Raw genomic sequence first — 22532 nt, 5'->3', positions numbered from 1 at the left:
GCTGAGGCAGTTGGGGTCCCCAGGTCTCCCTGCTGCCTCAGAGGAGGTTGTGTGGCTGCCAGAACTCCCAGGTTGGGCTCCCTGCCCTCCCCCAGTCTCAGGGATAATCCTTTAAAGAATTAAGTGCCGAAGACAGAGGTTTTGTTACCTTTTGGGAACTGACTAGCATCTTACAGGGTCTCATTTACTGTCAGTTGCGTACGCAGAGAGAAACCCTCTCGTTTTTTCACATCTCCATCGGAATTTCCTCCCAACCACCTTCCCCTTCAATTCACGGCAACCCCCCACCCCCGACCCGCCCCGCCACTTCCTCTCCTGGCGCTTCCAGCTAGCACAGCAAATGGCACCAAACAAGCAAAAACCAGAGCAAAACCCCAAGCAATAAATAGTCTCAAGCTACCTTCCAGCATACGGCTCTCCTGTTCCGAGTGGAGGAAGGAGTTGAGTCTTGGACGAAGCACAGAAGAAGGCCTGGCTGCCGCTTTTCCTTCCGCCTGGAATGTTCCTCTCTGACCTGTGTGGCTGGCTTCTCATCACTCTGGGCCCCCTCAGGGGTCATCTGTTCAGAGAGGCCTTTGCCGGCCATCCCACCGCCGTGATGCCAAGGCCCTTCCTCTGCTTTATTTTCTTGAGAGCTCACAGTTAGCTCCCATCATCCAATTGATTGATTTGCTGATGTGTTAATTCTGTCTTCTCCCGCAGTGGAAGCTCCGGCAGGCAGGAAACGTGTCTCTCTCACTCACTTACTGCAGGCCCAGCACCTAGAGCAGTGATTGGCACCTGGTAGGGGCTCCACAATACGTGTTAAGTGAAGGACGGGAGGAAGGAATGGGAGAGCAAAGGGCAAAGAAGTGGGAGTTGGGAAAGGATTCTAGTTCCACGTCCATCACTAACTTGCAGTGGGACCTTGGGCAAGTTTCCTAGCCTCTCTGGTTAACCTCCTTTTCTTCAATTGCAAAATTAAAGAATTAGAGTTAGCATCTCTTTCAGCTGTGTGCTCACATCTCTCTATAATGATTTTCACACTGAAGTACAATCTTGTCTCTAAACATCTGTCTCACCCACTAAGCTCTATGTTCCTTGGGGGCAGAGACCAAGTTTTCGTTTCTAGTCTAACCTAGCACAGTACTAAACATACAGGGGAGCTAGCAGTGTTGGGTGAGTGGATGGATAGATGGATGGATGGATGGAAGTCTCTCAGAAGTTCCTGCCAAAAAAAGAAGTTCCTGCCAGGCCTAGAGACTTAGGGTTCTAGGGTTCCTGTAAGCATGGGCAGTTAAAAGAGGAAGTAGGTATCCAGGTCTTTGTCTCCTTTGGTGTCTTAGCTTGGATGTCCTCCCCAGAGTCTTCCCAAATCCATTTCCGGGGGTTCAGGCTCTCTCCTCTCCCAAGCCCTAAGGCAGAGAACTATCTGCCCCACCGGAGGTAAGACTGTGGAAGGAGTGGTACAAAGGTGGCATATGACACTGTCTCATTAAAGAGTACAGACAGGGCAAATTATCTCCTTATCGAAACAGCACAGCCTGTAAAGGTGATACAGCAACAATCCCGTGGACTGGGGGGACCTAGAGCACGGGCTGGCACACTTTTTCTGCAAAGAGCTGGACAGTAAATATTGATATTTTAGGCTCTGTGGGCCATACTGTCTCTGATGTAACTCCTCAACTCTGCCATTGTATCATGAGAGCAGCCATAGATGGTACCTAGATGAGTGAGCACGGCTGTGTTCCCATAAAACTAGGTAAGGACACTGAGGTCTGAATTTCTTTTAATTTTCACATATCACAAAATATTATGCTTGATTTGATTTTTTTCAATTATTTACAAATCTAACACCCATTCTTAGCTTGCGGGCAGTGCAATGGGCTGCACCGGCCCATGGGCCATAGTTTACTTGCCCTTGACCTAGAAGGGAGAGGACAGTGTTAGGTGGCCTATCTGGGGGGCTTTCTGGAGGAGGGACCTAGAAGCCAGGGAAGGAGTTGGATAGGAGAGCAGTGGCGGTTCAAATCCAAGGTAGCAGGGCACACAGCTAGCAGGGCACACACTCAAATGCTAGCAGAGGCCAGGGAGACCTAGGGGATGAGTGAGGCAAGCCGGGAGGGACTAGGGGAACTCACATACTTGTGTCCCATCTAAAATCTGCGGCACCTGCTGCCAACACGCCCATTTTTCAGATCAACCAAAATTTCAAGAGAAGCCTGGATTTAAAACAACTCATTGATAAAAATGAAGAAAACCTAGAGTGGGTTAAAAAGAATGTGAGGAGGGGTGACTGTGGCTCAGGAACCATTAGTTTGTGACTCTTGGCTTTGGATGTTTATGGAGATCATTCAAACTGGAGTGAGGGGGAAAGCTTCTTATCCTGGGAGTGTGCCTCCAAGGAGAGGGGACTGGAGTCCACTGGATAAACAAGGCCTATACTCCTGAAGAGTCCACTTTCCTGAAACATGCTGGAGGAAATCATTGTTAAAGTGCAAACGTATTTGGATAGATCGCAAAAGTTACGTGTTGTTTCTTTTTTTAAAATTAAAACATTTTTAAAAAATTGGCATTACATACAATAAAGTTCACTTATCTTAATAAGTACAGCTCAGTGAATTCGTCTGGCCTGTTCCTGAACTTCATGTACATGGAGTCATACAGCATATGCTGCTTGGGGTCTGGCTTGCCTCTCTCAGTGTGTTGTCTGAGATTCATCCACGTTACTACGTGTAGCAGTGGTCTGCTATTTTTTTGTGCTCATGTACTGTGGCTTAGTTTACTGATTTTACTGTTACTGAACATTTGGCTTGTTTCCAGTTTCTGGATTCTAGGAATGACATCGCTATGACCGTCCCTGTGTGTGTCTCTTTGTTGACGTAAGCACTCACTTCCCTGGGGTATGTGCCCAAAGTGGACTTCCTGGCAGTCTGGCTGATGTGTGTCTCAAAGGAAAGATGTGCTTGCTGTGAGTGATTTCAGACTCTGCCCCCATGCCCTCAGGGGCCCAAGCCCTCTCTCCTTTGCAGTTAGGTGCCCCAACTGGAAAAGTTGAGAGCAAACATAGGGGCAAGAGCATGGAATGAAGAGCCAGAAGACAGAGGTCAACAGATGGTACCATTATTAGCATCCTTTTGCACTGAGGCTCAGTCAGAGAAGTAGGCTGATTTGTCCGAGGTCAGGTAGATATTAAGGGGAGACCCTGGGTTTAAATCCAGATTCATCCAACTCCAGTCTTTTTTTTTTTTTTTTTTTTGTGGTACGCGGGCCTCTCACTGCTGTGGCCTCTCCCGTTGCGGAGCACAGGCTCCGGACGCGCAGGCTCAGCGGCCATGGCTCACGGGCCCAGCCGCTCTGCGGCACGTGGGATCTTACCGGACCGGGGCACGAACCTGAGTCCCCTGCATCGGCAGGCGGACTCCCAACCACTACGCCACCAGGGAAGCCCCAGAGTCATATTTTTAATTGCTCTGCTCTTAAACCTGGGAGTGGGCACCTGTATTTTCACCCACTCAGCGTCCATTCCTCTCCTTTTGGTAACAGTGCCACATTTATCCCTTGGGGAGGCATCCAGGGGCTATCTGATGCAGTCTTAGTGGGCTGTCACTAAGGACAGGAGGTACCCTCCTCCCTGGGCCAAGGTATAGGACCAGCACAAGGGTGAGGGGAGTCAGGTGTCTAAGGCCCCCAGGGTGCAAAATGTAAGGAGACACTCACTCTCAGGGTCACACAAGTGCAGGACCAGCCTCGCCCTCATCCCAGCCCTGCAAGGGACCCAAGCTCAGCCAGCCCAACCCACCGGCAGCAATCTGGATCTTGAGAAGACCAGCTCACGGACAGGAGGGGCACCCTCTTGGTGGTGACGGCCTGAGTGGGTTGCCCATCCACTCCTGGCTCCTGTCTTTTGGGAGGTCTAACTGTGAACCCTACACTCTCATTTTGTGTCGCTCATAACTGTGCATTAAATCCCCCTTCTGCGTAAGTTAGGCAAGGTTGATTTCTGTGGCTTTTAAGGAACACACTATGCGCTCTGGGGCATGTTGCCTGACGTTTCTGAGTCTCACTTACTCCATCTTGGAGATGGGGATTCGATGCTTAGCACTCCAGCTGGAAAACACAGCAAGTCCCTGGGTAAGGGACACCTCTAGGCATTGCTTCCCAGCCTTGGCTCCACATTGGCGTCACCTACTGAGACTTAACAGTCCGACGCCCAGGCTTGCAGACATTCAGAATCTCTGGGGTGGGCCCACATAACAATATTTTGTAAAGTTCCACAGGTGATTCCAGGGAGCAGCAAGGGCTGAGAACAACTGCTCTCAACAACTTGGGATTTCTGTGGGTAATTAGCAGCTCTACCTCCCCTGCAATGCCCTCGTGGCTCCTTCCCTGGGACTTGAGCAGCACATTAGCGTGGCCCCCATCTGGGCAGCAGGCAGATGGGAGGAGAAGCAAGAACCTCTTACCTCCATTAGGCCTCCCTTATCCCTGGGTTTTCAAGGATCCCAGCAGCAGCCTGGTGAAAGCCAGAAGGCTTAGTTCAAAATCCTCGGGCAGTTGGAGTGGCTTGTGTCTCAGAGCTGCTGAGGAGTTTGCAATCTCAGAGCCTAGGGCCATGGAGAGGTCATGTGGGCCACTTCCTTGCAGGAGGCACTGGCAGGGAGCTGGAATAGGCAGCAGGAGAGCTGGGTTCAAGTCTCAATCCTCAATATCAACCAGTGAACCTGGGCAAACAGCAACAGCTGCAAAATGAACAGATATTTACTGAAGAATCATTGTGTGCAAGGCACCAAGCCGGTATCCTCACCGGGCACATCAAAGGACACTGATGTAGAGGACGGAAGTGGGACCCCAGAATCTGTACTTGTCAGTGGGCATCCAAGTGATTCTGATATTGGTGGGTTCTGGATACTGACCCTGAGGCTGAGTAATCCAGGTGATTCTGAAGAGGGAAGCAGAGTTGAGCGTCACAGCAGAAGGTGCTCTCTTCGGGAGGAGTGGCATGCTTTGGATGGTGAGACAAAGTGAGTAAAGCCAGACACTGACCTCAAGCAGTCCCCAAACATCAGGCCCTTAGTTTGCTCCACAGATACTTGATAGAGTAGGTCCTACAGCTGTGTAATATACATTCCAGCTCCTACATCTATTCCTCCACCAGTCTCTTCATGTGCCAGTTCTGCATCGTCCTCTATGTGTATCTAGGACCGAGAAGTCCTTTAGATTTGATTATAACCACAATCCTCTGACACTTACATGCAGCTTTATGCAGTTCTCCCTCTCATCTATTATTTGAGCAATTCTTATAATTTCCTGGGGAAGGTGACAGGTTGGACTGATAATCCCTGTTTTCAGCACAAAACTCTCATGGTCACATGGCCAATAAGAGTCAGTAAGCAGAAGGGCCCAAATCCAAACTTGGACATTGGACCCTACATCCAGCAAGCCTAGACTAAGATTATCTGTCTGTCTCTCTGCTTGCTCATCCATTTGTCCATCATCCATCCATCCATCCACCCATCCATCCATGTGTCCACCAATCCACGTGTCCATCCAACCATGCATGACTAACTTACTTTCATCTGCTTATTTCTGTCATCTATTTAATATACTCATATATTTATATTTATCCATTTAACGCAATTTGGTATCTATAACAATCTGTTTATTGCAAATATTTATCAAGTCTGTCATGTGTCACACTCTCTCTATCTCCTGCTTTCACTCTCCACATACCTCATTTTCCCTCTGAATGCTTTCTCCTCTGACCTCTTTGCTGGATCCTTAGTCTGTGTGACCACAATTTCCATTTGCCTGTCTCCTAACCCACACTCTTCCCTGATCACTTGTGAGCCGACCCCTTGTCCTTCCATGACTGCCCCCACCTGGCTCCATTCCTCCCCATGCTAGACTCCAGGGAAATACTGATTGACTCGATGACTGGACCCCCAGCTGGGCTGTCTGCAACTCGAGGGCAAGGACGATGTCTCTTTCAGAGTTCCATCCCCCTCAGTTCTCAGTCTAGGGCTATGCACACGCTATGCATTTTGTTCACACTGGTTGGCTGGAATCTGAACTCCTTGGGAGTTGGAAGGGGCTTTTCAACTATTATTCATTCAACAAATCTTGCATAATTTTTCTTGCTAGATGCTCTTGCCAGGCATAGAGATTAATGAGTACAACCTTATGGACAGATGGGGAGAGGGAAGCCCTGAGAAGGATAAGGGCTTCTTCATGGTTCCACAGCTGTGACAGAATCTTGAGGACAGTGAGGAAAACATTACTACTCTAGACCCAGACAGCTCCTGGGTCCCCCACAGAGCCAGACGGCATGTGCTAGAAGGTCCCCAGCGAGGAGGTATTGGGAAACCCTGGGCTGCTTCACCAAGTCAAACCAGTTAGCCTCCATCAAGAGCCATGGGGAGCTGCCTTCCGGGTGGCAGGGAGAGCCTGAGTCAGCCTTGCCTGCACAGATGACATCAGGATGACCAGGGGCTGGCAAGGGAGGGAGGGAGTGGCCCTGAGAGTTCTAAGGGAAGGGAAGTAGGGGACCTTAGCTGGATCCCAGGGTACCACACTCTTGATACGGGATATCTGAGCAATGAAGTCCAGCTCCAAGTGCCAAGGACACTCTATTTAGGCTGGACCTTCCCTCATTGCTGGAAATATCCTGCTCTCCCTGCCCCTACCTTTTGCTAAAATTAGACTCATAAGATGTGATGTCAGAATTCATCTAGCTCAGAGGTTCTCAAACTTGAGTGAGCCCCAGAATGAGCTCTAAGCGTGAGGTGGAGCTATGTGTACTGCACGAAAAGACCCCAATACACACCACTGACTAAAAAAGTTGCAGAAGGACACACAACATACTACTTTAACAACCCCCATTCCCACCCCCTTGAAACAAGCAAAATACCCAAACGCTATATATTTCCTACTGGTATGTATATATATATATATATATTTTTTTTTTAATTAATTAATTATTTTTGGCTGCGTTGGGTCTTTGTTGCTGCACATGGGCTTTCTCTAGTTGCAGCGAGCAGGGGCTACTTTTTGTTGCGGTGCGCTGTTTTCTCATTGCGGTGGCTTCTCTTGTTGCGGAGCATGGGCTCTAGGCATGTGGGCTTCAGTAGTAGTGGCATGCAGGTTCAGTAGTTGTGGCTCGCGGGCTCTAGAGCGCAGGCTCAGTAGTTGTGGCACACAGGCTTAGTTGCTGTGCGGCACGTGGGATCTTCCCGGACCAGGGCTCGAACCTGTGTCTCCTGCATTGGCAGGTGGATTCTTAACCACTGCGCCACCAGGGAAGTTCCCCAACTGGTATATTTATGTGTCAATGTAAGTATCTCAAAACATTACACACGTAAATGATTATACTGTTTGCCTTTGGAGAAGGTATTGGTGGTGGCAGCAAAGAGGGCTTTAGCCTTAAATGTAACGTTTTATTATTTTAGAAGGAAAATATACCATGTATTATTTGTGTAAATGCAACACTTTACCCATTTTATCTGGTTGGAAGTCTGAGAATCTGCATTTTAGCAAAGTTTCTGTGCTTCTGTGGAGCTGATCCATGCACTGCCCTTTGAGCAAAGCTGGTCTAGTCCCATCATTGTACAAGTGAGTAAGCTAAGAGTCAGAGAAGGTCATGAATTTGCCTAAGACCACACAGCATGGTAGTGACTGAGTTGGGACTTGAGCCCAGGATGTCTTACTCTCTTGTACACGGTGACATGAGGAGGCAACGCATGAGGAGAGAGGAGATGGGGGTGGGCGTGGTTGTCCACAGGCAGCGTGTGAGCAGATGGGGCTCGGTGTACCGCTGAGCTGGGATCGTTAGCAGCCTCTGTGAGGCACAGGGGTACAGGGATGGCGGTGGGGAAGGACGGGGAATCATTATCCATCTTTCTAACTTTCCCTTGAGCCACCCTGTTCTCAGCTCCTCTTCCGTTCTGGGTTTCCCTGCTCTTGTGCCTCTTGCCTCTGAGGCCCTCCTGTTTCCATCAGCGGCAGTGGCTCCCCTTTGGACAGCCTGGTTGCTAGGTAACCTTGGGCCATTCTCTTCCCTCTCTTGACTGCATCTTCTTCATCTCTCATCTATACAGTGGACGGACTCAGAGGCTCCCAAACCTGATTTTGCACCCTCTTGGAGGCTCATTTAAAAATGCAGAATGCTGGGCCCCTCCATGATGGGGGCAGTGGGACCTGGAATGTGCATTTTTTAACAACCTCATCTCTCTGTCCCTCCATGAGGCCTACAGAGTCTTAAGTTAGAAAACCGCTGTGCTGCTAGTCTTTTTCCTCATGAGCAGCTCCCCCTGCACCCACAAAGGAGCCTTGGGTGGCCTGAGGTCTGGCCTGTGAGGAGCACCTGCTGTGCTGAGGGACCCAGAGCGCCAGCAAGCCTGGACCCCAGGAGACCTCTCTCCTTGCCACCCCCTGTCTAGTGGTTCCGGATTTCCTCCCTCGGGCTGGCCTCTTCCTCGCCTGGGCAGAATGTCTGGAATGTGGCTGCCGAGGAAGATGGGGCCGGTGGGGCTGCCAGAGCTGCCTCCGGAATTCAGGCAGCAGAGAGCAGACTCCTGCCCCTGAGGGCCTCTGCCTTGCTGACCTGGAGGTGACCCAGCAGGACCTGAGCACCCGAGCAAGCGAGGAAGAGAGGGCAGTGGGGCCCTGAGCAGGCCAGGAAATCTCTCCAGGCCTCAGTTTCTGCATCCGTAATCATGTCCTACTCTCTACACGTGTGGCATTCTGGCACTCGCAAAACAATGTCACGTCTATTCCTCCTCTGCACCTACCACGTTTCATTAGCACTATATGAAGACCTCCTGGAAATTCATAGATGAATTAGACACCAAACTGATCCAGAACACTACCATTTTTCGCCTCAGGCACACTGCTTAGTTTTACTGATTCATTACCTTATTTAATCCTGACAACCCCTGCAAGATAAGAACCTCATTCGGCCACCCTCCATTGCCACCTCCATCTGGCAGATGAGGAAACTACTTCCCAGAGAGGTTGAGTAACTTGTCCAATGTCACACAGCTGCAAGATGGCAGAGCTGGGTTTGAATCCAACTGTCTAACATCAAGTTCAAACCGCCCCCTGTGTCCCACTCCCCTGACAAGTACAGCAAGGGGGAGGAGGACCACACAGTGGTATCCTGCCCTGACCTCACTGTCAGACCGGAACACAGCAATCTGTGCTCCACAAAGAGCACAGAAGCCCCAGCAGTTCATGGGGAGGTGTGGAGAGGGAGGCCAAGAGATGCTCCTGGATTGGGCAACCTTGTGATGAATCTGGTAGGTGCGGGCGGGATGGCAAACCAGGTAGACACACAGCATGAGCCAATGGAGGGTGATGGGCTGAGGTTGGCTGATCTGCAGAACCTGCGACCTCATTTGCTTGGCCCCGTGCGAAACGACCATGGGTGAACCTCATTCAAAAGTTATCGGGGGGCTTCCCTGGTGGCGCAGTGGTTGAGAGTCCGCCTGCCGATGCAGGGGACACGGGTTCATGCCCCGGTCCGGGAAGATCTCACATGCCGCGGAGCGGCTGGGCCTGTGAGCCATGGCCGCTGAGCCTGCGCGTCCGGAGCCTGTGCTCCGCAACGGGAGAGGCCACAACAGTGAGAGGCCCGCATACCGCAAAGAAAAAAAAAAAAGAAGTTATTGGGGGCAAGGCTGCGGCGCACAGATCGAGGGATTGAAGAATGTCCTGAGTTCCCTTGGGGACGGTCCTCCTGAGGAACGTCATCCAGCACATAGATGCTCACAATAAGACTCAGGAGGAATCAGATATGTGGAAAATAAGAGAACTGGAGAAACAGATGGAAGATGCGTACCGGGGGACCAAAAGGAAAATGTTACCCAGCAGTTCAAGCCGGATGCGTAGTGATGGTTTTGATGAAGAAAGTCAAAGGAAACTATTGGAGGCCAAAGAATGAAACTTCTGGGGCACTGGATGATGATTTTCTTAAGCCTAAATCCTGGAACAAGAAGTTACATGATTATGAAGCTAACATGCCAGACAGATGGGGTTACAGTGGATATAAGGTGTTATACCCTGAAGAATTTGAAACAGTAGTGATCAGCAAGATATTACCAATGGGAAAAAAACATCTCCCCAGGTAAAAATCATCTACCCATGAATCTCACAAACACAAGAAGTCAAAGAAATCCCACAAAAAAAAAAAAGCAGAAAAAAATGTCACACAAAAAACAGAAGAAAAGCAAAAAGGAAGCCACAAATATAACAGCAGATTCCTCAAGCCAGTTCTCAGAAGAAACTGGGGCTTTTAGTACCAGGAAAAGGAAACAGCCACATAAGCGCAAGAAAAAATCCAGGAAAAAGTCTCTCAAGAAATCTGCTTTATTCTTAAAGGCAGAAAGTGACACTTCTCAGTCAGATGATTCTGCATTGGGCACTTCTGAGGAAAGTGAGGAAAGAGACACAAAGAAAACCAAAAGGAAAAAGAGAGATTAAAAAAGCCCACATCCCTACGGATAACAATGAAATACCCGAGAGGACAAACAAACACACAAATTGGAAAGTGGCTACAGATGGAAGGTCTGCAGAGAGTTCAGAGGATGACTTAATGACAAAGAAACATTCTTGTTTCCTGCATGACTCTGGATACTTACAGCTCTTACACCTTGGGGATTTGCCAGTGACTCTACTGCTCAGCACAGGGGGCCTGAGGTCAGAGCTGTTCTGTGCCATCCCGTTGCGGAGCCCAGGCTCTAGACGCGCAGGCTCAGCGGCCATGGCTCACGGGCCCAGCCACTCCGCGGCATGTGAGATCTTCCCAGACGGGGGCACGAACCCGTGTCCCCTGCGTCGGCAGGCGGACTCTCAACCACTGCGCCACCAGGGAAGCCCCTTGTCTTCTATTTTGGCCTGTTAAACTTGATCCTCTAATTGTTAATAGGGAATCTGTTATTTTGTTACGAAGGTTTCTTGAAGACATTATTTTTTTTTTTTGTACTTAATCACATTTAGTGTAGAGTGCATATGCAGCCAATTAAAGGACCCAGAAAGCTGAATCCAATAATGACCTGGGTATACCAACTGGAATGTTGAATCTAGGGAAAGCAAGGGCTGGGGTCAAGAGATGGGTTGGAACTAGTGCTGTATACAATGGTATGATAAGGGAACAGCTGTTGCTCTTGTCTGTTTACATAGTAGGTGCCACAACTTGACTTTTTTTGTCTTTAGCCTTGGTGCTTTGACCTTTCTGTATTTCGACCCCACAGGCGTGGTCCAGTTTACTTAATGAGGAAATGAGCATAAGAACATTTTCTATTCATGATAACATCCATAGACAGCTGTTATTGGAAGAGACTAGGAGTTTTTGTCAAATTTCCCTGCTGGACAGGGTCTGTGGCTACACTCAGTATATCTCTAAACATGGTAATTGGATCGTAAAAGGTTTTCTAGCTCCATTGTTCATTGCCTAAATGGACTTGTGTTCAGAATTATTTCTTCAGTTGTCTTAGGTTAAGTCCTCAACCAAATGAGGAAGAATTAGGCATTAGTTGTGCTAATGGTGCTCTGAACAGGATTCAGGGCAGCAACAGCTATTTAAGTGTTGTCTTCCTTGTTCATTTCTTAATCTGTTAATGAACTTTAGATTTTTCCTGAAACTCGGTTGAATCAGTTCCAAAATGAAACAGGCTTCTCGGGGACATATCCATTTCTTCCTAGTCTGCCTTTGGATTAAAGCACCAAGCAGAGACCTTGTTACTTCCCTTTGCTATATACTGTGATCCCTACTATGTTAATTCTTAAGAAACCAAATATCACTGGAAGAAGGCTGGCAGAAAACAAGTGAATTTTTTTCATTAAGGCAGGTCAAGTGACATTGTTTTTTCTTGGTTGTCACTTCATGGGTGGAGTAAAAAGCTTGAAAGCTCAGACTTTTGATCTTGGTTCTGCCATTCATTGGTTATAAGGTCCGGAGCAGGTAAGTCAACCTCCCTGGCCTTACTTTCCCTGTGTGTAATACAGAAATACTTCATGGTAGCATGACAGTGTACGACACTAGCAATAGACTATAACTATGACAGCATTCCACGAGGTGGTAATATTTTGCAGTTCTAAACTATTAAATTTGTTCTCTTTACAGAAAAGATTTCCAATAAAATGCTTAGTCATAAAATAAAAAAAATTTTTTTTAAAGTTATTGGGATTTGTAAGACAGAGACAGCAGAGCACTGAATCAAGAGTGGGGGGCCTATCTAGATATAGGCAGCATGGCCATGGATCCAAATCCTGTGATTGGATTGGAGCATAACAGAGGGCAGAGGTTAAGAGCACAGGTTTTAGATCCAGATAAACTTAGTTCAAATCCAGGCTCTGCCATTTAAAGGTATGACGACCTTGGACAAGTCCCTTTAAACTCTGAATCTCAGTTCCTTCCTCTGCAAAATGAGAATGATAATAGTAGTACCTTACTGGGAGGATCTCTGAGGATCAAATGAGACGATGTGTACTTAGCCTAGTACATAATAAATTAGAACAAATATCAGTTATTCATATATTCACCACAATTGTTACTGTTGTCGTTACTATACAAGAGGGAGAAATGGGAGATGATGCTGGAAAAGTGGTTCGCGGTTGTGGAGAAGGGGACATGGGAGGGATACTGGTTCTCAGTGGGGCCAGGGCCACATCAGAGCCCCCCGTCTGGGGGCAGGTAAAGGTGGGGATTACATCAGAGATTCCATTTCACGTCCTCAGAGTGGACCCCCATCTCCCGTCTTCCTGTTGCGGTGACCTAACCAAAGACATTGAACCAGCCAGCCGGGCTCTAGGAGCTCTCAGCGACACCCCACCTACCAGCACCAGCCTGAGGCAGGCTGACTGAGGGCTGGATTGGGCGGATGAGCTCATTCTTACTAGCCTCACCAACCAGGCCGGACACTTCTCCTGGCAGGAGCCTGTCAGAACTGCCAGCTGGGGGTCAGGATGAGCTGGAGGGCCTGGTGGTGCCCAGATGCCCATGGCCAGCAGGTCTGCTGAGTGTTTGATTACATTCCCGGGCACCCCAGGCAACACCAGGGCTGGCGGTTCCCACTCCTGCTGGGTCCCGTCTGTCAGCCACACAGCTGACATCCCCAGCTCGGCCCCCTCAGCCCACCTGCCTTCCACCTTCTGCTTCTTCCTCTTGGCTGCAGGCTGCAGCCCTCACGGAGCCAGGTGGCCTCATCCCCTGATGACTTCATCCTCCTTAAAGGCATCAGGTCCCATGGACAGCCAGGTCTCTGGAGCCCTTCCTGTCCACAGGTCCACGAACCAGACTCCAGGGTCTCCGCTCTGTACCCACTCCCATCCTGCTATATGTGACTCTCCCCGGGAAGTATGACAGAAGGGACCCCAGCCCTGGAAATGACAGCTTGCGTCTCATGTTCATTGAACATGCTATCTCATTGTAACCAGTCCATCAGCCAACTGTCCCTATGAGCTGAATCTTTTCTCCAGACTGGTCCTCCAAGGTGGGCCACACTCATTCCGCACCTACTCTGGGTATGCGACTCCTGTGGGCCAGTGATGTAGCAGTTCCCTCTGTTAGGGTGACGGACGGTTCCCATTTCCCTGAAAGTCCTGCATCCCCGGAAGCCCCTCAGTCCCGTGCCAGCCAGGATGTTTGTCAGCCAGTCCTGCACATGCATCCATGATGCGCTGTCTTTCATGATTTGTGTCTATGATTTTCACTGAATTAACCTGAGCCTTTAGCCTGCCCCAGAAGGAATCAGAGGGGTTCAGTCTATTAGAAATGAAAATAATACTCCATGGACACCCTGAAACTTGTCATCTGGTTAGAATTTTCATCACTGCTCAAGCCCCTCATTTATACTCTCTACCCCATGGTGAACATGGACAGATTGCTCTAGGAAGGAAAACCTAGGAGGGAGGGAGGAAGTGCTCACCAGTCCAGCTTTCCTCAGGCAAGTAGGAGAGTGGACAGTGATAATTTGCCAGGTCTTTCTCTTGAAGCCTACAACATCCTATGTCAAGAATGTTAGAGCTTTAGAATACTAGAGTTAGATGTCAAAGATCAGACAGAGTTCAACACCTGCTTCAATGAGACAGGGAAACTGAGGTCCAGGCAGGGGATTCAGAATCAGATGTAATTCTTTAAATGCCTATGATGTGTCGCTGACACTGCTGGGAAAAACTGATGCCCGGGGCCCACTCCTAGGGAGTTTGATGGAATTGGTCTGGGGGGTGGGGCCTGGGCACCATGATTTGTAGAAGCTTCCCAGGTGATGCCAGTGTGCAGCCTCGGTTGAGAACCCGTGGGTTAGACAGAGATCCATCCCTGAAGAGCTTAAACCAGAGTGGGGTGGGAGGTGATGTGAAAAGAGGCACCCACAAAAGTAGAACAAAGCAGAGAGGCACACAGGAGGTTCGGCCACAGTGCTGCAGGGAGGCAGGGGAGAGCCGGGGTAGTACAGCCCGGTGGTTAAGAGGGTCCAGACAGAGCCGGGCTTGCAACTTAGCTTAGTCTAGACCAGTGACCTTGGGCAAGTAATTAAAGCTTTTCTGAGCTTCAGTTTCTTCATCTGAAAACTAGAGAATGATAACGGCGCTTAATCCATTGTGGCGGCGTTCAGAGAAACGAGATAATCCCCGCAGAGTGCTGAGATGAGTGCCTGACATAAAGATTAGCTGCTATTATTATTATTATTATTATTACTTCTCACTCAGGTCAGGGCCATGATCTGGGGGAGCTCACAGAGGGGAGCTGGCATATGGGCTGTACCAAGATGAATAGGTACCATTTTTGATGTCCGGGAAGCTGTGAGCAGGGGCTCAGGAGTGAGAAGTTGCAAGCATGCTTGGGGGTCAGTGAGGAGTGCAATTTCCCTGGGGGGCTGGAGGCCAGAAGGTCGCCCAGTTAGGTCCTGGGACCCGCAGAGTGGGGGATCAGGGCCTGGGGCAGGAATGGTGGAGGAACTGGGGAGGAGAGGACGGATGTCAGTAGCGTTCTGCGGTTCTGCGATCTATCCCAATCCTCGTTGCTCCCTTATCCCCAGGCTGCAGACATCCCTGCACTGGACAGGCTGGAGGCCAGCCTTGGCCAGGATGGGGAGCCCAAAGGCAAATAGTCACACATGACTAGCCAAAGGGGCCGCACAGCCACCTACCTCGGGTTAATGCCTAATCGGCCCAGACTCGGACACTTGGGTGGCAATCAACCAAGTGGATAATTGCCCAGGTTAGCCTTCCCATTGGCGTTGATCACAGCAGTCCCCCTCATGCTGTAAACCCCTAGGCCTCTCATGCAACTTGTAGGAGGGAACACCTGGGTGACTCTTCCTGTTAGGGGGCCCCTCTAGATGTCTTGGGCAACACGTGGAAGCTGCTTGACACCTGTGGTCATCCCTGACCCCGGTGACAGATCCCTGAGGGCACGGCCCACAGTGGCTGCAGCCACTCCATGAATGGATATCTCCTGAGGGCTGGGAAACCACCAAGAGCCTCATTACTCCTCCATAAACAAGACCAGAACCTTAACGGTTCCACTTAGCCATAGGGTCCAGACTGAACTTTTAGAAAACCAAGTCCTAGCCAGAGAATCAGGCCTTAGGTTTTGTCGCGTGGCAGAGGAAATAGTTCTGTTCTGAGTGGCCCCAGCAGTTTTGAGCCCATTTAACAAAAGAGGAAATAGAGACAGCAAACTGACATCATTTGTCTTGAGTCATATAGTTATAATAATAGTAATAATAAAGATATGTAGACTTCTTGTTTATTACCCAGGTTCAAGGGCTGCTACTCAGCTGAACATCAGGTAGAACTGCTGAGTCAGAACTGACTGCTGGAAGAGGTAGTGAGCTCCCTGTAATTAGAGGTATGCAAGCAAAGACTCATTTATTTGCCAGGGAAGCTGCAGAGGGGTTGTAAATCTGGGGGCCGGGGGAGAGCGGGGGGAATGAACAGGATGGTAACAGAGCCATTTTCAGCTCTGTGGGGCAGGAACTATTTCATTTACCTCTATGTCACCAGTGTCCAGTACAGTACCCGGAAAAGAGATGCCAGGCGCTGTGCTTTGCACTTTACACATATTATCTGTCTCACGATTCTGCACAACCTTATGAAGTAGGGATTCCTGTTACCCCCATTTCACAGCTGGGGAAACCAGAGCTCAGAGAGGTTAAGTCACTTACTGAGGAAGGCACAGCTAATAACAATGAGAAGAAGAATTACCTTTTACAGGGGACTTTCTCTGCCAAGTGCCTTCCCTCAACTGTTATCTCATTTAATCCTCATAACAACCTCATGAGGTAGCGAGTTATTAACCAGACCTTGCGGGGAGGGGTGACTGTGGTCGTTCATCCAGATCTGCAGCGTGGGGAGGAGAGAGGAGAGAACACTAGCCGGAGAGCTGAGCGACCTGTGTCCCCTCCCAGTGCCTCATGGTCTCTTTGTGTCCTCAGGCAAGTATAACCTGTCCAGGGCCTCAGTTTATCCCTCTGTAAAACCGAGAAGGGAGGTGGAGATGGGCCCGATTTCTCAGCAACTCTCCAGCCGTCATTTTCCATAACTTGATTCCCCACCGTGAGTTCTGGGCCACAACCCAGTTGGCTCCCTCCCTCCACTCCAGAGCTGGCAGGAGGGGATGATCCGCCTCAATTCTCCCACCTCCTTTTTCCTCCTCCTCCTCCTGGGCTGGGACACACCTACTCCAACTTTCTCAGCAGCCTCTTCGAGTGTGCGCCTTCCTGCTCTGAGACTCTGCACCTCCCTCCCGAGCTTGTCAGCCTGGGGCTTGTGAAAGGGGCTCCAGACCAGCAGCCCACCCCGGGGCACCCTCCCCCACCTGAAGGGCACAGGTAAGAACTGCTGGAGGATGGGAAGTTAGGGGGTGGGAGTTGCAAAGTTCATCCATTCTGGTCCCTGAGCGGGGGCTACTGGAAGGTGGCGACAGAACCAGGAGATGGCTGGGGCAGGCACGGCAGGGGTAGGACAGGGACACCTGGGTCCTGGTCACCTAGGTACACTGAATGAAGCCAGCCCGAGCCTGGGGGCTGGGGATTGGGGCCCAGGAATGGACAAGGCTAGGGCTTTGATCTTCGGGAGAAGCCAGGTCATATTTGCATGTATAGAAAGTTGGGCTCCTTTTCTTGGAAGAATGAAATCCCCTGCTCGGGCTCTCTGGGGCTGAGCCTTCAAGGGGATGTGGAGACAATTTCCTCCTTGATTTTAGGAGGAAGGGCTGGGGCCAGGGAACCGAGAGGTGCTGAGTTCTCCTGTGTGTCCAGGAGGCACGGGGTCCCTAAAACAGACAAAGCCACCTGGTGAGGGGGAGGGAGGGTGGGAGGGTGACTCTCGTGCGACTCTTTAGAGGCACCCGGATTAGAACCTCAGCTTTCCTGGCTGTCGGATGGGGGTGCTCACTGTCTCCAAGGGCTGCGAAAGGCAGCGAGTCTCAGAGGCCAAGGGCAGCACTGCGGTGGGTGTGGGGAATGGGTGCAGCTCTTGGGGGAAGCAGGAATCTGACGCCTATCTGTGGGGGAAGGAGAGCTGGAGTGGAACGCTGAACAGAGCCACCAGGCCAGAGTTCAGCCCTCCACTTGGGGTGGGGGGCGTGGGTGCTATTGGCCCCAGTGTGGGAAGCAGCAGGCCATGCTGAGGTTGGCTAAGGGCTCAGAAAGGCTGCCTCTGTCCTCAGGCGCACAGCACTCAGGGGCAAGGCCTGGGCTCAGGAGAGCAGGGAGGTAGAGAAGCAGGCTCAGAACGCAGCATTTCCAATCCTTCAGCTCCTTTTAAGGTGGGGGTGCTGAGCCCGGGCAGGTGAGCAGTGCCCTCCATGCAGAACCAACTAACAGTTTTTATTACAGCTGATACCCACTGGATGCTTCCTGTGTTTGGGGATGGGGCTGAGTATACACGGTTATTTGAAAATGTTGGGTTTTCAAAGCAGGCAGCGGGAAAAGAGAATTTCATTATTCATGTCCCTGTAACTCAAAGGCGGCGTGGCCTGAAAGAGTTTCATACTGCTCTGGGCCTACCTATTTCCCTACATTTTCAATAATGGTGGTTGGATTATTGTTAAGATCTGTTCTTTTTCTTTAATTAATTTTTTATTGGAGTATAGTTGATTTACAATGTTGTGTTAGTTTCTGCTGTACAGCAAAGTGAATCAGCCATACATATACATATATCCACTCTCTTCTAGACTTCGTTCCCATATAGGTCATTACAGAGCACCGAATACAGTTCCCTGTAAGATCCATTCTTAATCGATTGACCCCAACAAGGCTGCTGGGTAGGCAGAGCAGGAATGATTGCATTTTGCAGGTGAGGAAGCTGTGGAACTCAACACCCTGGTGCAGGAAGAGGCAAGATTGGGTTCGCCCCAGGGCTCTCCACGGAGCACAGGTTACACTTCTGGCAGGAAGGGGCTGAGTCCATGAGTTGGCCAGGGTGGTGGAGCGAAACAGTGAGGCCCCGTCAGCCACAAGCTCCCTGGGTCTCAGTTTCCTCATCTGTAAAGTGGGGAGGAACTGGAGGGAGTCAAGGTTTCCCTAGAACTCCCCTGTTTCCATGACCCTTAGCGGCCTCCTTAAGGACTCAGAGAACCAGACCAGAAAGACACTGACACTCTTCAGCCCCTACATGTCAGCTGTGCCTGTGCTTTCCACTGGGAGGGGCTGCCAGGCCCCGCTGCCCCAGGCCTCTGTGAGCTGGGCCACCACCCTCTGCTGCCTGCACACTCTTCCCTGGGTATCAATGAACTCACCTCGGCCTGGCGGTTTTCCTTCTTGTTCTCACCAAGTACGCGAGAACGTGGGGCAGCCTTAGTGGAAACCAGTGTGTGCTAGGAACGATGGGGTGGCATAGGTGGGGAACTTGCTGTACCTGCCGGATGCGCCCTGCCTTTTGGGTTCCTTCGGTAATGTGTGCACTGAGCCCCTGAAAGCTTCCCGTGCTTCCTGGGTCCCCAGCACAAGCTGAGCTAACTCAGAAGCTCAGTGTTACTGTTTCTATGACTAATGGAACTAAATGCTTACATTTACAATAGGGGTTTCCAGACAGGTTTAAAATGAAGAGTGTGGGTCCAAATCCTGCATATTATCGGTTGTATGACCTGGGCCTCAATTCCTTTAAACCTCAGTCTCCTCATTTGAAAAAATGGGGTGAATGATAGTTCCTTTCTCAGAGATTGATGTGAAAATTAAATGAGATAATGCATGTAGTGCCAGGGCCTTGTTTATGCTGGTCACAGTCATCAATTATTTGCCTCCTCTCCACTTCCCCTGGGGTGGAGATCATCTCACCGCACCCTTAAGTGTTCCTTCCTAAGACAGACCACAATTGTAATTATTAGTTATTTGCGTATATTTTGTTTGATATGGTCTCTCCTACTAAGTGCTGCTCTCTGCTCCGGAACCCGTGTCTAGTACAGCACCTGGCACGTAAAAGAAACTCACTGCATATATGTTGAGAGAATGAATGAAGCTTCACTTCTAATTCACAGATGAGAACTGTCGCTCAGAGGAACTAAGCATTAGTCCAACCCCATCATAGATAAGAGTGGAAGGGTCGCTAGAGATCATTGAATCTGACAGGGAGAGACACGGAGGCCTACTTAGAGAAGGCTGATAACTTGGCTGCGGTCACACAGCAAGTGAGTGGGGAAAGTAGGGCCACAAGGCAGATCTTTTCACCTTCCTTTTCCTCTCTTTGCCTCGCCCAGCTCAGGACAGAGTCCTGCTCCCTGTGTGGGTGGTCAGCCTCAGGGGCCAGTGAATGGCCCCCATAGCCCCTGGAGGCAATTTGGGATCAACAACAAGATTGATCCCTAAACTGTAAGATGCCTTTCAGGGGACAGGGGACATAGACCTCATCAATCAGACCCCTCCCCCAACACCTACCAACACACACACACACACACACACACACACACACACACCTGCACACCATTCCCTCACTATTGCCAGAGAGTCAGCAAGAATCTGCAACTGTACAAGTGCAAGGTGCTCAGGAGTTCCCTGAAGTCTCCCTTCAAGAATTACTGGTTCCATTTTACAGATGGAATCATAGATTTGGAATTATTTGCCTAAAGTCAGTAGCCAGTTTGCAATGATGTCCTGGGTCAATGCGCCGCCCTGAACATGGGATTTAAAGGTTGAAAAAAGACCTCTGATGTACTAAGCCCCTCGATGTGCCTGTCACCAGGTTAGACTGTGTCACATATACCTTCTCTTCTACTCTGCACAACCGCCCTGCGGGCCCCGCAATCATGATCCTCTATCACTTCTTTTTGTTGCTGTTCTTGTTGTTTTCAGTGTGGACGTGAATAGAGACTCAGAAAAGCTAAGCCACTTCCTTTCAGTCGCACAGCTTCTGTTTTCTCAACAGATCTTAGTTCAATAGACACTTAGCACTTACGATGCGTCAGGCCCCCAGAAACTCACAGCTGGTAGAGGCAACTAAGTGGGTGGTTTAATACCTCGAGGTAGGTGGTAAAATGAAGGCAAACTGGGGCCAGCAGTGGGGCCCGAGGAGCCATACATAGATAGCCCAGTTATGAAGCTGGTGGAGGAAGGCTTCTAGGAGAGTCTGAGACTGAACATCAGTTTTGAAGACTGAATGACGCTTAAAAAGAGAAAGAAAAGTGGGAAAGGCAATTCAGAAAGCAAAAGTAGCATATGCAAAAGCAGAGCAGTTAAAAGAAAATGGCATGTGTGGGCAGAAAACTATCAGCTGGGTGGGGAACACTTGGAGACGTGCTCTGAAAGGCAGGATGGGGTCAGGTCACTGAAGGCCGTGTGTGCCAGGCCAAGGAGTATGACTTTTAAAAAATATATATGTATATAATTTATGTATAATTTTTTACTAATGAGAAATCACAGAAATACCAAAAGGAAGCAGAAGAGTATTAAAAAAAAATCACTCAGCTTCAATAATTACGTTTCCCCTATACCTCCACCAACTCTTCCCTGATCAGATTATTTTGAAACAAATCTCATATACATAATTGCATCTGAAAATATTTCAATATACGTCTTTAAAACGGTAGGATTTCAGGGAATCATCATAGGGGCACGGCTTTTGTTTTGTAAATACTGGAGGACCACGTTAAAGAAGTTTAATTCAAAGAGTGTCTTGGTGGAGCCAGAATTTAAGGAAGGGTGAGAGCAGAAGGTGATGATATCTTGTTGGCTCCCCCTTGGCCAATCACAGTGCCCGACTGTCCACCACTACCCACTGATTGACAAACTACCTCCTGAACGAGGTGATGCCGTAAGCGTTTTCCAGTTAGGAGTCTGCAGAAGAGACAAATGCCTTCGCTGCCCGCCTTTCTCCATTCCTGAGACTTGTGGGTCACTGCAAGGTGACCTGGAATGGCAGGTGAATGGCAGCTGCCCATCTTCTGGCTGAGGGCAGGGAGCCCACAACAGAGAACTCTCCAGTTCCAAGTTCCCGTTCAGCTCCAGTACCCACAGCAGTTGGCCTCGGTGCCAGCGGAGCAGGATTGTACGTGCCAGCTGTGGGGTAACGTCAGCATGTATGTGCCTGTTGGCCCACATGTGCTCACGTGTCCCAGGTCAGAGCTGCTGTCTGTCCCTGCAGCATCCCCTTCCCTCCGGGTCCTCCCAGCAAATGCAAGGCTAGACGGCACAAAACGCATCACTGAGATGCTTAGACGCTTAGCCTTGGGAAGCGGCAGACCTTGACACCAGGATGGCTCTGGAGCCAGGGTGCTGGAGATCTGGTCCTGGCTTTGCCGCTTTCCAGCTCTGTGAGCCTGGGCACATCATTTCACCTCTCTGAGGGCTGTGGGCTGGATAATGTTATCTATCAATACCTCACAGAGCTGCTGTGAATGGATCCACACGAAGCTCTTAAGCTCTTAGCACAGCAGTCAGCACATGCCAAGAGCTCACTAAATGTTAGCTACTATTACAGGTTTGGGGGCTTCCTGAAGGCTTGGGAATTGACTCAGAGAATCACAGCATCTTGGAAGATTCGAATCCTAGAATCTCAAGCTCTTGGAAGCATGTAATTAGAAGAACTCTACTGGATTTCTTGTATAAATCTCTACTCTGTGTAAAGATTGCTCTTTACACGGTGTCTCTGACAGATGGTTGGCCTGACTTTTTTTTTTCCTTTTTGTAAACACTCAAAAAGAGGGTGTATCAACTATAAGTTATAGCTTGATGAATTTTTACAAAGTGAATGCAAACGGTGGCAAACCAGGAACCAGAGCAAAAAGCAGACATCACCAGCACCAGTGCCCTTCACACAACCTCCAGATGCCCCTTGTCAGTCACTGCCCCCCACCCTAAGCATAGCTATTATCCAGCCAGTCGGGCTGTTCTCAAATATCTTCTGGAGGGGTTGTGTACCATTGTTAGGAAGACTCTAATTATTAGAGAGATTCAGTGTGTTAATCTGGAAGTTGCTGAGTTAAGCTTTACCTTTAAATTATCTTGCTTTTACTGTCTTATTTCAATGGCAGCCTAGTTTAGAGCTGAGCATCCCAAACGCCTAGGGCTGTTTTTAAAAATACAGCTTTCTCAGCCCCATCCTGAGTCTACATCATT

At 49.6% G+C, this 22532-nt stretch overlaps 1 protein-coding gene and 1 pseudogene across 2 annotated transcripts in view; one reads left to right on the top strand and one right to left on the bottom strand.

Annotated features, from left to right (window-relative positions):
- Positions 1 to 421: 421 nt before the first annotated feature.
- Positions 422 to 22532, bottom strand: part of SLC36A1 (solute carrier family 36 member 1) — a 167319-nt gene continuing 145208 nt past the window's right edge. Inside the window, exons 13-14 of the transcript XR_013827640.1 lie at positions 4446 to 4721; positions 422 to 1207 (exon numbers count right to left, since the gene is read on the bottom strand). The gene's annotated coding sequence lies outside the window, so the exon portion shown is untranslated. The remainder of the gene's footprint in view (positions 1208 to 4445; positions 4722 to 22532) is intronic.
- LOC307184897 (uncharacterized protein NKAPD1-like) lies at positions 7840 to 11248 on the top strand (annotated as a pseudogene). The gene is made up of 4 exons: positions 7840 to 7845; positions 8418 to 8502; positions 9696 to 10411; positions 11229 to 11248. The product of its transcript is annotated as an uncharacterized protein NKAPD1-like (transcript).

The sequence above is a fragment of the Stenella coeruleoalba genome, assembly GCF_951394435.1.
Source record: "Stenella coeruleoalba genome assembly, chromosome: 3".
Lineage (NCBI taxonomy): Eukaryota > Metazoa > Chordata > Mammalia > Artiodactyla > Delphinidae > Stenella > Stenella coeruleoalba.
The sequence above is the reverse complement of the archived record's forward strand: the minus strand, read 5'-3'. Positions and strand labels throughout refer to the sequence as shown.